Here is a 12,404-nt window from a genome sequence, read left to right on the forward strand (position 1 = left end):
AGTAAGGTAGTAAGGCAGTAAGGTAGTAAGGTAGTAAGGCAGTAAGGTAGTAAGTTGGTAAGGTGGTAAGGCAGTAAGTTGGTAAGGTGGTAAGGCAGTAAGTTGGTAAGGTGGTAAGGCAGTAAGTTGGTAAGGTGGTAAGGCAGTAAGTCAGTAAGGTGGTAAGGCAGTGAGGTAGTAAGGTAGTAAGGCAGTAAGTCAGTAAGGCAGTAAGGCAGTTAGTCAGCAAGGCAGTAAGGCAGTAAGTCAGTAAGGCAGTAAATCAGTAAGGTAGTAAGGCAGTAAATCAGGAAGGTAGTAAGGCAGTAAGTTGGTAAGGTGGTAAGTCAGTAAGGCAGTAAGTCAGTAAGGCAGTAAGTTGGTAAGGCAGTAAGTTGGTAAGGCAGTAAGTTGGTAAGGCAGTAAGTCAGTAAGGCAATAAGTCAGAAAGGCAGTAAATCAGTAAGTTGGTAAGGCAGTAAGTTGGTAAGGTGGTAAGTCAGTAAGGCAGTAAGTCAGTAAGGCAGTAAGTTGGTAAGGCAGTAAGTCAGTAAGGCAATAAGTCAGAAAGGCAGTAAATCAGTAAGGTAGTAAGGCAGTAAGTTGGTAAGGTGGTAAGGCAGTAAGTTGGTAAGGTGGTAAGTCAGTAAGGCAGTAAGTCAGTAAGGCAGTAAGTTGGTAAGGTAGTAAGGCAGTAAGTTGGTAAGGTGGTAAGGCAGGAAGTTGGTAAGGTGGTAAGGCAGTAAGTTGGTAAGGTGGTAAGGTAGTAAGTTGGTAAGGTGGTAAGGTAGTAAGGCAGTACGTTGGTAAGTTGGTAAGGTAGTAAGGCAGTAAGTCAGTAAGGTAGTAAGGCAGTTAGTCAGTAAGGTAGTAAGGCAGTAAGTCAGTAAGGCAGTAAGACAGTAAGTCAGTAAGGTAGTAAGGCAGTAAGGTAGTAAGGCAGTAAGTTAGTAAGGCAGTAAGTCAGTAAGGCAGTAAGGCTTTAAGGCAGTAAGTTAGTAAGGCAGTAAGTTGGTAAGGCAGTAAGTTAGTAAGGCAGTAAGTTGGTAAGGCAGTAAGTTGGTAAGGCAGTAAGTTAGTAAGGCAGCAAGTTAGTAAGGCAGTAAGTTAGTAAGGCAGTAAGGCAGTAAGTCAGTAAGGCAGTAAGGCAGTAAGTCAGTAAGGCAGTAAGGCAGTAAGGTGGTAAATCAGTAAGGTAGTGAGGCAGTAAGGCAGTAAGGCAGTAAGGTAGTAAGTCAGTAAGGTAGTAAGGCAGTAAGGTAGTAAGGCAGTAAGGCAGTAAGGTAGTAAGGCAGTAAGGTAGTAAGGCAGTAAGGTAGTAAGGCAGTAAGGCAGTAAGGCAGTAAGGTAGTAAGGTAGTAAGTTGGTAAGGCAGTAAGGTAGTAAGTTGGTAAGGCAGTAAGTTGGTAAGGTGGTAAGGCAGTAAGTTGGTAAGGTGGTAAGGCAGTAAGTCAGTTAGTCAGTAAGGTAGTAAGTCAGTAAGGCAGTAAGTCAGCAAGGCAGTAAGTCAGTAAGGCAGTAAGTCAGTTAGTCAGTAAGTCAGTAAGTCAGCAAGGCAGTAAGTCAGAAAGGCAGTAAGTCAGTAAGATAGTAAGTCAGCAAGGCAGTAAGTCAGTTAGTCAGTAAATTAGTAAGGTAGTAAGGTAGTAAGTCAGTAAGGCAGTAAGTCAGTTAGTCAGTAAGGTAGTAAGTCAGTAAGGCAGTAAGTCAGCAAGGCAGTAAGTCAGTAAGGCAGTAAGTCAGTTAGTCAGTAAGTCAGTAAGTCAGCAAGGCAGTAAGTCAGAAAGGCAGTAAGTCAGTAAGATAGTAAGTCAGCAAGGCAGTAAGTCAGTAAGGCAGTAAGTTGGTAAGATAGTAAGTCAGCAAGGCAGTAAGTCAGTAAGGCAATAAGTCAGAAAGGCAGTAAATCAGTAAGGTAGTAAGGCAGTAAGTTGGTAAGGTGGTAAGGCAGTAAGTTGGTAAGGTGGTAAGTCAGTAAGGCAGTAAGTCAGTAAGGCAGTAAGTTGGTAAGGTAGTAAGGTAGTAAGTTGGTAAGGTGGTAAGGCAGTAAGTTGGTAAGGTGGTAAGGCAGTAAGTTGGTAAGGTGGTAAGGTAGTAAGTTGGTAAGGTGGTAAGGTAGTAAGGCAGTAAGTCAGTAAGGTAGTAAGGCAGTTAGTCAGTAAGGTAGTAAGACAGTAATGCAGTAAGGCAGTAAGTTAGTACGGCAGTAAGTTAGTAAGGTAGTAAGGTAGTAAGACAGTAAGGCAGTAAGGTAGTAAAGCAGTAAGTCAGTAAGGCAGTAAGGCAGTAAGTTAGTAAGGCAGTAAGGCAGTAAGTTAGTACGGCAGTAAGGCTTTAAGGCAGTAAGGCAGTAAGTTAGTAAGGCAGTAAGTTGGTAAGGCAGTAAGTTAGTTAGGCAGTAAGTTGGTAAGGCAGTAAGTTAGTAAGGCAGTAAGTTAGTAAGGCAGTAAGTTAGTAAGGCAGTAAGTCAGTAAGGCGGTAAGTTACTACGGCAGTAAGGCTTTAAGGCAGTAAGGTAGTAAGGTAGTAAGGCAGTAAGGCAGTAAGTCAGTAAGGTAATAAGTTAGTAAGGCAGTAAGGTGGTAAGGTAGTAAGGCTTTAAGGAAGTAAGTTAGTAAGGCAGTAAGACAGTAAGTCAGTAAGGTGGTAAGGTAGTAAGTTAGTAAGGCAGTAAGACAGTAAGTCAGTAAGGTGGTAAGGCAGTGAGGCAGTAAGGCAGTAAGTTAGTAAGACAGTAAGTCAGTAAGGTGGTAAGGCAGTGAGGCAGTAAGGTAGTAAGGCAGTAAGACAGTAAGTCAGTAAAGTCAGTAAGGCAGTAAGGTGGTAAGGTAGTAAGTTAGTAAGGCGGTAAGGTAGTAAAGCAGTAAAGCAGTAAGGCAGTAAGGTAGTAAGGTAGTAAGGCAGTAAGGCAGTAAGGTAGTAAGGTAGTAAGGTTGTAAGGTAGTAAGTTAGTAAGGTAGTAAGGTGGTAAGGCAGTAAGGTAATAAGGTAGTAAGTTAGTAAGGTAGTAAGGTGGTAAGGTAATAAGGTGGTAAGGCAGTAAGGCAGTGAGGCAGTAAGGTAGTAAGGTAGTAAGGTAGTAAGGTTGTAAGGTAGTAAGTTAGTAAGGTAGTAAGGTGGTAAGGCAGTAAGGTAATAAAGCAGTAAGTTAGTAAGGTAGTAAGGTAGTAAGGCATTAAGGTAGTGAGACAGTAAGGCAGTAAGGTAGTAAGGCAGTAAGATAGTAAGGCAGTAAGGTAGTAAGGCAGTAAGGTAGTAAGGTAGTAAGGTGGTAAGGCAGTGAGGCAGTAAGGTAGTAAGGCAGTAAGTTAGTAAGGCAGTAAGACAGTAAGTCAGTAAGGTGGTAAGGCAGTGAGGCAGTAAGGTAGTAAGACAGTAAGACAGTAAGGCAGTAAGGCAGTAAGACAGTAAGGCAGTAAGGTAGTAAGGTAGTAAGGCAGTAAGGTAGTAAGGCAGTAAGACAGTAAGTCAGTAAGGTAGTAAGGTAGTGAGGTAGTAAGGTAGTAAGACAGTAAGGTAGTAAGGCAGTAAGGCAGTAAGTCAGTAAGGTAGTAAGGTAGTGAGACAGTAAGGCAGTAAGGCAGTAAGACAGGAAGGTAGTGAGACAGTAAGGCAGTAAGGTGGTAAGGCAGTGAGGCAGTAAGGTGGTAAGGCAGTAAGGTAGTAAGGTAGTAAGGTAGTAAGGTAGTAAGGCAGTAAGGTAGTAAGTTAGTAAGGTAGTAAGACAGTAAGTCAGTAAGGTAGTAAGGTAGTAAGGTAGTAAGACAGTAAGTTAGTAAGGTAGTAAGTTAGTAAGGCAGTAAGGCAGTAAGGTGGTAAGGCAGTAAGTTAGTAAGGTAATAAGGCAGTAAGGCATTGAGGCAGTAAGGTAGTAAGACAGTAAGGCAGTAAGGTAGTAAGGTAGTAAGACAGTAAGGCAGTAAGACAGTAAGTTAGTAAGGCAGTAAGACAGTAAGTCAGTAAGTCAGTAAGGTGGTAAGGCAGTAAGGTAGTAAGGTAGTAAGGTAGTAAGGTAGTAAGGCAGTAAGGTAGTAAGTTAGTAAGGTAGTAAGACAGTAAGTCAGTAAGGTAGTAAGGTAGTAAGGTAGTAAGACAGTAAGTTAGTAAGGTAGTAAGTTAGTAAGGTAGTAAGGCAGTAAGGTGGTAAGGCAGTAAGTTAGTAAGGTAATAAGGCAGTAAGGCATTGAGGCAGTAAGGTAGTAAGACAGTAAGGCAGTAAGTTAGTAAGGTAGTAAGACAGTAAGTTAGTAAGGCAGTAAGGTGGTAAGGCAGTACGGCAGTAAGTCTCACAGGAAGAAATATGAGTCTGGACAGAGGAAGCACGAGGGAGCGGTGCCTCACACAGATGTCATTCACACACCCAGTCCTATACAGCTTTAAACAATACACCCACAGGACCCCCTCTCTCTCCAGATCCTATCAGTGATCCTGAGACAATGACTACGTCTCAACTGGCACCCTATGCCATAGGGCTCTGCTCAAAAGTAGTGTAAAATGTAGGGAATAGGGTGCCATTTGGGAGGTAGTAAATGAGGAGGAGGGCAGATCCCTCCACCAAGCCCTCGGCTCTTCTCTGGATCTCCAGGCTCAGAGAACATCCCACTAGGTTACACCCCCAGGGGCTTTATCCTTCTCCCTCTTTCCCATTGTTTTCTTTCTCTTCCTCCTCCGTCTCTCTCTGCACTACACCCTGCTCTCTCTCTCTCTCTCTCTCTCTCTCTCTCTCTCTCTCTCTCTCTCTCTCTCTCTCTCTCTCTCTCTGTCTCTCTCTCTCTCTCTGTCTCTCTCTCTCTCTCTCTGTCTCTCTCTCTCTCTCTCTCTCTGTCTCTCTCTCTCTCTCTCTCTGTCTCTCTCTCTCTCTCTCTGTCTCTCTCTCTCTCTCTCTCTCTGTCTCTCTCAAATTCAAATTCAAATTCAAGCTGCTTTATTGGCATGAAAAACATTGTGTCAATATTGCCAAAGCAACAATGTATACAATATACATTGTAATACAATTAAAACAATGACAAATAATAATAATATAGAATGGCAGTAAATAATAATACAAAATTAAATATAAAAATAGTAACAATAAAATGGTAACAGTCAATAGTCGAATGTAATGTATGGTGTAATGCACCACTACCACCACCACCATCATTAAACTGCTATCATTACCAATACCACCCATACCATTACTATTTGGAATGATCTCTCTCTCTCTCTCTCTCTCTCTCTCTCTCTCTCTCTCTCTCTCTCTCTGTCTCTCTCTGTCTCTCTCTCTCTCTCTCCCTCTCTCTCTCTCTCTCTCTGTCTCTCTCTCTCCCTCTCTCTCTCTCTCTCTCTCTCTCTCTCTATGTCTCTCTCTCTCTCTCTCTGTCTCTCTCTCTCTCTCTCTCTCTCTCTCTCATTTAGGGGTTTATTGGCATGGAAACATATGTTTACATTGCCAAAGCAAGTGAAATGGATAAAATTAAATGAATAAACAAATGAATTTCCATAATAACAGAGAAATTTTTAATGATGTCTACATAGAGTGTTGTATTAATGTGCAAATAGTTAAAGTACAAAAGGGAAAATAAATAAACATAAATATAGGTTGTATTTACAATGGTGTTTGTTCTTCACTGGTTGCCCTTTTCTTGTGGCAACAGGTCACAAATCTTGCTGCTGTGATGGCACACTGTGGTATTTCACCTAATAGATATGGGGCAATCAAAATTGGATTTGTTTTTCGAATTCTTTGTGGGTCTGTGTAATCTGAGGGAAATATGTGTCTCTAATATGTTCATACATTGGGCAGGAGGTTAGGAAGTGCAGCTCAGTTTCCACCTCATTTTGATGGCAGTGAGCACATAGCCTGTCTTCTCTTGAGAGCCATGTCTGCCTACGGCGGTCTTTCTCAATAGCAAGGCTATGCTCACTGAGTCTGTACATAGTCAAAGCTTTCCTTAAGTTTGGGTCAGTCACAGTGGTCAGGTATTCTGCCACTGTGTACTCTCTGTTAATGGCCAAATAGCATTCTAGTTTGCTCTGTTTTTTTGTTAATTCTTTCCAATGTGTCAAGTAATTATCTTTTTGTTTTCTCATGATTTGGTTGGGTCTAATTGTGCTGCTGTCCTGGGGCTCTGTGGGGTTTGTTTGTGTTTGTGAACAGAGCCCCAGGACCAGCTTTCTTAGGGGACTCTTCTCCAGGTTCATCTCTCTGTAGGTGATGGCTTTGTTATGGAAGGTTTAGGAATTGCTTCCTTTTAGGTGGTTGTAGAATTTAACGGCTCTTTTCTGGATTTTGATAATTAGCGGGTATCGGCCTAATTCTGCTCTGCATGCATTATTTGGTGTTTTACGTTGTACACAGAGGATATTTTTGCAGAATTCTGCACGCAAAGTCTTAAATTGGTGTTTTTCCTATTGTGTAAATTCTTGGTTGGTGAGCGGACCCCACACCTCACAACCATAAATGGTAATGGGTTCTATAACTGATTCAAGTATTTTTAGGCAGATCGTAATTGGTATGTCAAATTTTATGTTCCTTTTGATGGCATAGAAGGCCCTTCTATGTCTCTCAGATCGTTCACAGCTTTGTGGAAGTTACCCGTGGTGTTGATGTTTAGGCAGAGGTAGGTTTAGTTTCTAGGGCAACAGTGTCTAGATGGAATTGTATTTGTGGTCCTGGCAACTGGACCTTTTTTGGAACACCATTATTTTTGTCTTACTGAGGTTCACTGTCAGAGCCCAGGTCTGACAGAATCTGTGCAGAAGATCTAGGTGCTGCTGTAGTCCCTCCTTGGTTGGGGACAGAAGCCCCAGATCATCAGCAAACAGTAGACATTTGACTTCAGATTCTAGTAGGGTGAGGCCGGGTGCTGCAGACTGTTCTAGTGCCCTCGCCAATTCGTTGATATATATGTTGAAGAAGGTGGGGTTTAAGCTGCATCCCTGTCTCACCCCACGACCCTGTGTGGTGAAATGTGTGTGTTTTTTGCCAACTTTAACCGCAGACCTGTTGTTTGTGCATGGATTTTATAATTTTAGATGTTTTTCCCACAACACCGCTTTCCATAAATTTTTATAGCAGACCCTCATGCCAAATTGAGTCAAAGGCTTTTTTGAAGTCAACAAAGCATTGGTTTGTTTGTTTGTCAATTAGAGTGTGCATGATGAACACAGCACAACCCCAACCACCACACGACAACAGACCTCTCTCTCTCTCTCTCTTCTCTTCTCTGTCCTCTCTTCTCTGTCCTCTCTTCTCTGTCCTCTCTTCTCTGTCCTCTCTTCTCTGTCCTCTCTTCTCTGTCCTCTCTTCTCCGTCCTCTCTTCTCTGTCCTCTCTTCTCTGTCTTCTCTGTCATCTCTCCTCTCTTCTCTGTCATCTATCCTCTGTCCTCTCTTCTCTCTCTTCTCTGTCCTCTCCTCTCTGTCCTCTCTTCTCTCTCCTCTCCTCTCTGTCCTCTCTCTCTCTGACTCTCTTCTCCAGGCTGGATTGCTATTTTCTATCTGGCACAGAAGGACGTTACTGTAAGCAGTTAAACAGGACTGAACTGAAAGTCATTAGGTAGGTAATGTGATGTGAAGGTTGTGGAGGTTAGGGGGTTTACCAGCTCCACTAACCCCAACTAGACTCCCCTCGGCTGGGCTGTGTCTGTCTGTATGTCCCCTTCCCTCAGCAGCCTAGTGGAAGTCCTCCATCAACACATAGACACCACGGCAGGGCTGTGTGTGTGTGTGTGTGTGTGTGTGTGTGTGTGTGTGTGTGTGTGTGTGTGTGTGTGTGTGTGTGTGTGTGTGTGTGTGTGTGTGTGTGTGTGTGTGTGTGTGAATGTGTGTATGTGACAGTGTGTGTGTAGGAGAGCTAGGTAATGACTGCCTTCTGTCTGCTCTAGGTTATGGTCGACATGGGTCGACATGGTTATACACCCCGGCCAAACCCAGCGTAGGGTAGGCCGGCATTGTAAATAAGAATTTGTTCTTAACTGACCTGCTAGTTAAATAAAGGTTAAATGTAAAAAAAAAAAAAATATACATGGTTATACATGGTTACAGATGGTCAACATGGTTATACATAGTCGACATGGTTATAAATGGTTATACATGGTTATACATGGTTATACACAGTTATACATGGTTATACAGAGTTATACATAGTCGACATGGTTATAAATGGTTATACAGGGTTATACATGGTCATACATAGTCGACATGGTTATAAATGGTTATACACGGTTATACAGGGTTATGTAATTTTTTTCTTTTTTGTTATTGTTACCTTTATTTAACTAGGCAAGTCAGTTAAGAACACATTCTTATTTACAATGACGGCCTACTGGGGAACGGTGGGTTAACTGACGTGTTCAGGGGCAGAACAACAAATTTTTACCTTGTCAGCTCAGGGATTCTATCTTGCAACCTTACGGTTAACTTGTCCAACGCTCTAACCACCTGCCTCACGAGGAGCCTGCCTGTTACGCGAATGCAGTAAGAAGCCAAGGTAAGTTGCTAGCTAGCATTAAACTTATCTTATAAAAAACAATCAATCAATCAATCATAATCACTAGTTATAACTACACATGGTTGATGATATTACTAGTTTATCTAGCCTGTCCTGCGTTGCAGATGCGGTGCGCATTCGCGAAAAAGGACTGTTGTTGCTCCAATGTACCTAACCATAAACATCAATACCTTTCTTAAAATCAATACACAGAAGTATATATTTTTAAACCTGCATATTTATCTATTAGAAATCCAGGTTAGCAGGCAATATTAACCAGGTGAAATTGTGTCACTTCTCTTGCGTTCATTGCACGCAGAGTCAGGGTATATGCAACAGTTTGGGCCGCCTGGCTCGTTACGAACTAATTTGCCAGAATTTTACGAAATTATGACATAACATTGAAGGTTGTGCAATGTAACAGGAATATTTAGACTTATGGATGCCACCCGTTAGATAAAATACGGAACGGCTCCGTATTTCACTGTAGGAATAAATGTTTCGCTTTTATCGTTGAAGGAATGAGCGTTACACCGAGGCCTGTACTCTGGAGCGGGATCGATTTGGAGGTGGAGGGTCCGTCATGGTCTGGGGCGGTGTGTCACAGCATCATCGGACTGAGCTTGCCATTGCAGGCAATCTCAACGCTGTGCGTTACAGGGAAGACATCCTCCTCCGTCATGTGGTACCCTTCCTGCAGGCTCATCCTGACATGACCCTTCAGCATGACAATGCCACCAGCCATACTGCTCGTTCTGTGAGTGATTTCCTGCAAGACAGGAATGTCAGTGTTCTGCCATGGCCAGCGAAGAGCCCGGATCTCAATCCCATTGAACCCGTCTGGGACCTGTTGGATCGGAGGGTGAGGGCTAGAGCTATTCCCCACAGAAATGTCCGGGAACTTGCAGGTGCCTTGGTGGAAGAGTGGGGTAACATCTCACAGGAAGAACTGCTACAGTCCCTGAGGAAGAGATGCACTGCAGTACTTAATGCAGCTGGTGGCCACACCAGATACTGACTGTTATTTTTGATTTTGATCCCCCCTTTGTTCAGGGACACATTATTCAATTTCTGTTAGTCACATGTCTGTGGAACTTGTTCAGTTTATGTCTCAGTTGTTGAATCTTGTTATGTTCATTCAAATATTTACACATGTTAAGTTTGCTGAAAATAAACGCTGTTGACAGTGAGAGGACGTTTCTTTTTTTTGCTGAGTTTAAATGGTTATACATGGTTATACATGGTTATACAGGGTTGTACATGGTTATACATGGTTATACATGGTTATACATGGTTATACATGGTTATACAGGGTTATACATGGTTATACAGGGTTATACAGGGTTATACATGGTTATACATGGTTATACATGGTTATACAGGGTTATACAGGGTTATACATGGTTATACATGGTTATACATGGTTATACATGGTTATACATGGTTATACATGGTTATACAGGGTTATACAGGGTTATACAGGGTTATACATGGTTATACATGGTTATACATGGTTATACATGGTTATACATGGTTATACATGGTTATACAGGGTTATACAGGGTTATACAGGGTTATACATGGTTATACATGGTTATACATGGTTATACAGGGTTATACAGGGTTATACATGGTTATACATGGTTATACATGGTTATACATGGTTATACATGGTTATACATGGTTATACAGGGTTATACATGGTTATACATGGTTATACAGGGTTATACATGGTTATACATGGTTATACATGGTTATACAGGGTTATACATGGTTATACATGGTTATACATGGTTATACATGGTTATACATGGTTATACATGGTTATACATGGTTATACATGGTTATACAGGGTTATACATGGTTATACATGGTTATACAGGGTTATACATGGTTATACATGGTTATACAGGGTTATACATGGTTATACATGGTTATACATGGTTATACAGGGTTATACATGGTTATACATGGTTATACATGGTTATACATGGTTATACATGGTTATACATGGTTATACATGGTTATACAGGGTTATACATGGTTATACATGGTTATACAGGGTTATACAGGGTTATACAGGGTTATACATGGTTGCACATGGTTATACATGGTTATACATGGTTATACATGGTTATACATGGTTATACAGGGTTATACATGGTTGTACATGGTTATTTTTTATTTTAACCTTTATTTAACTAGGCAAGTCAGTTAAGAACAAATTCTTATTTACCATGACGGCCTGCCCCGGCCAAACCCTCCCCTAACCCGGCCAAACCCTCTCCTACCCCGGCCAAACCCTCCCCTAACCCGGCCAAACCCTCCCCTAACCCGGCCAAACCCTCCCCTAACCCGGCCAAACACTCCCCTAACCCGGCCAAACACTCCCCTAACCCGGCCAAACACTCCCCTAACCCGGGAAAACACTCCCCTAACCCGGCCAAACACTCCCCTAACCCGGGAAAACACTCCCCTAACCCGGCCAAACACTCCCCTAACCCGGCCAAACACTCCCCTAACCCGGGAAAACACTCCCCTAACCCGGCCAAACCCTCCCCTAACCCGGCCAAACACTCCCCTAACCCGGCCAAACCCTCCCCTAACCTGGCCAAACCCTCCCCTAACCCGGCCAAACACTCCCCTAACCCGGCCAAACACTCCCCTAACCCGGCCAAACCCTCCCCTAAACCGGACGAAGCTGTGCCAATTGTGCGCCACCCTATGGGATACAAGGTTATACACGGTACCACACGGTTCTCCGCGGCTATATAGGGTTCTACACGGTTCTACAAGGCAGATGGACCAAGAGAAGAGAGGCTGATGGATATAGAACTAGACCCACGCTGCACTGTTCAGTACAGTTCCTGATCTAGGCTACATCTACTGTGATGGTCCCAGATCGCACCCTATTCCCTAAATAGTGCCCTACTTTTAACCAGCTCATTCCCTCTATAGTGTATGTCTTTCGATCAAAGCCCATTGGACCCTGGTCAAAAGTAGTGCATTATATGTAGGGAATAGGGTGCCATTTTAGAGATGCAGCCAATAAGAACACTGTCTGTCTTTCTAAACCCGGTAATGCCTACAGGTAAAACGCACAGTCTCACGTTTCAACATCAGAACATGAAATATATTGAATTTTGAAGAGGTTCTTGATAACTCAATAGACATTATAATAAATGCTTGGGGATTCTCATGTAACTATTTCTAATAGCTGAAGGGTTAGTTACATTGAGTTATTGTATTTACTCTCTGTCTCTGTCTCTGTGTCTCTGTGTCTCTCTCTCCCCCCCCCCCCTCTCTCTCTCTCTCTCTCTCTCTCTCTCTCTCTACCTCTCCCCCTCTCTCTCTCTCTTCTCAGTGAACAAGCAACTGTATAAAATTATCTTGTACTGTCTTTGTGCAGCTGATTTCATTTCTAATTGCACTACCCAGGGTTGTTAATTGTCCTTGAGACTAAACTAATATTTTTCCGTGCTGTGCCGATGCCCATCAAGCCTTCTGCATGGCATGGCGACATTACAGTACAGTGCTTTCGTCTCAAATGGCACACTATTCCCTATATAGTGCACTACCTTGGGGCCCTACGTTTGGAATGAACCCTCCCATCCAGCTAGTTTTACTAGACATCTTTTGGGGAGGTTTAATGTTTACATGTGCCACATATAAAAGTTTAGACGTTTTCAAATATGGGAATATGTAACCTCTATGTAATGTTAAAGCTGTACACAGAGGTTAAGGTTGATGCAGGGTAGTCTGTTATGGATTAAGATATTTTGCTATTGTTTCAGATATGGTTTAAGATTCTAGCAACATTTTTTTATTTTTTTTTATTCTACATTCAATTAAGAATTCTAAAATGTCAGGTGCATGTAGCTACTAAAACAATCCGATCTAGAACTCAAAAGATAACACGATAACTAAAACGTGAAAATTCAAACAATAAACCAACC

Source organism: Salvelinus fontinalis, chromosome 25 (genome assembly GCF_029448725.1).
Source record: "Salvelinus fontinalis isolate EN_2023a chromosome 25, ASM2944872v1, whole genome shotgun sequence".
NCBI lineage: Eukaryota > Metazoa > Chordata > Actinopteri > Salmoniformes > Salmonidae > Salvelinus > Salvelinus fontinalis.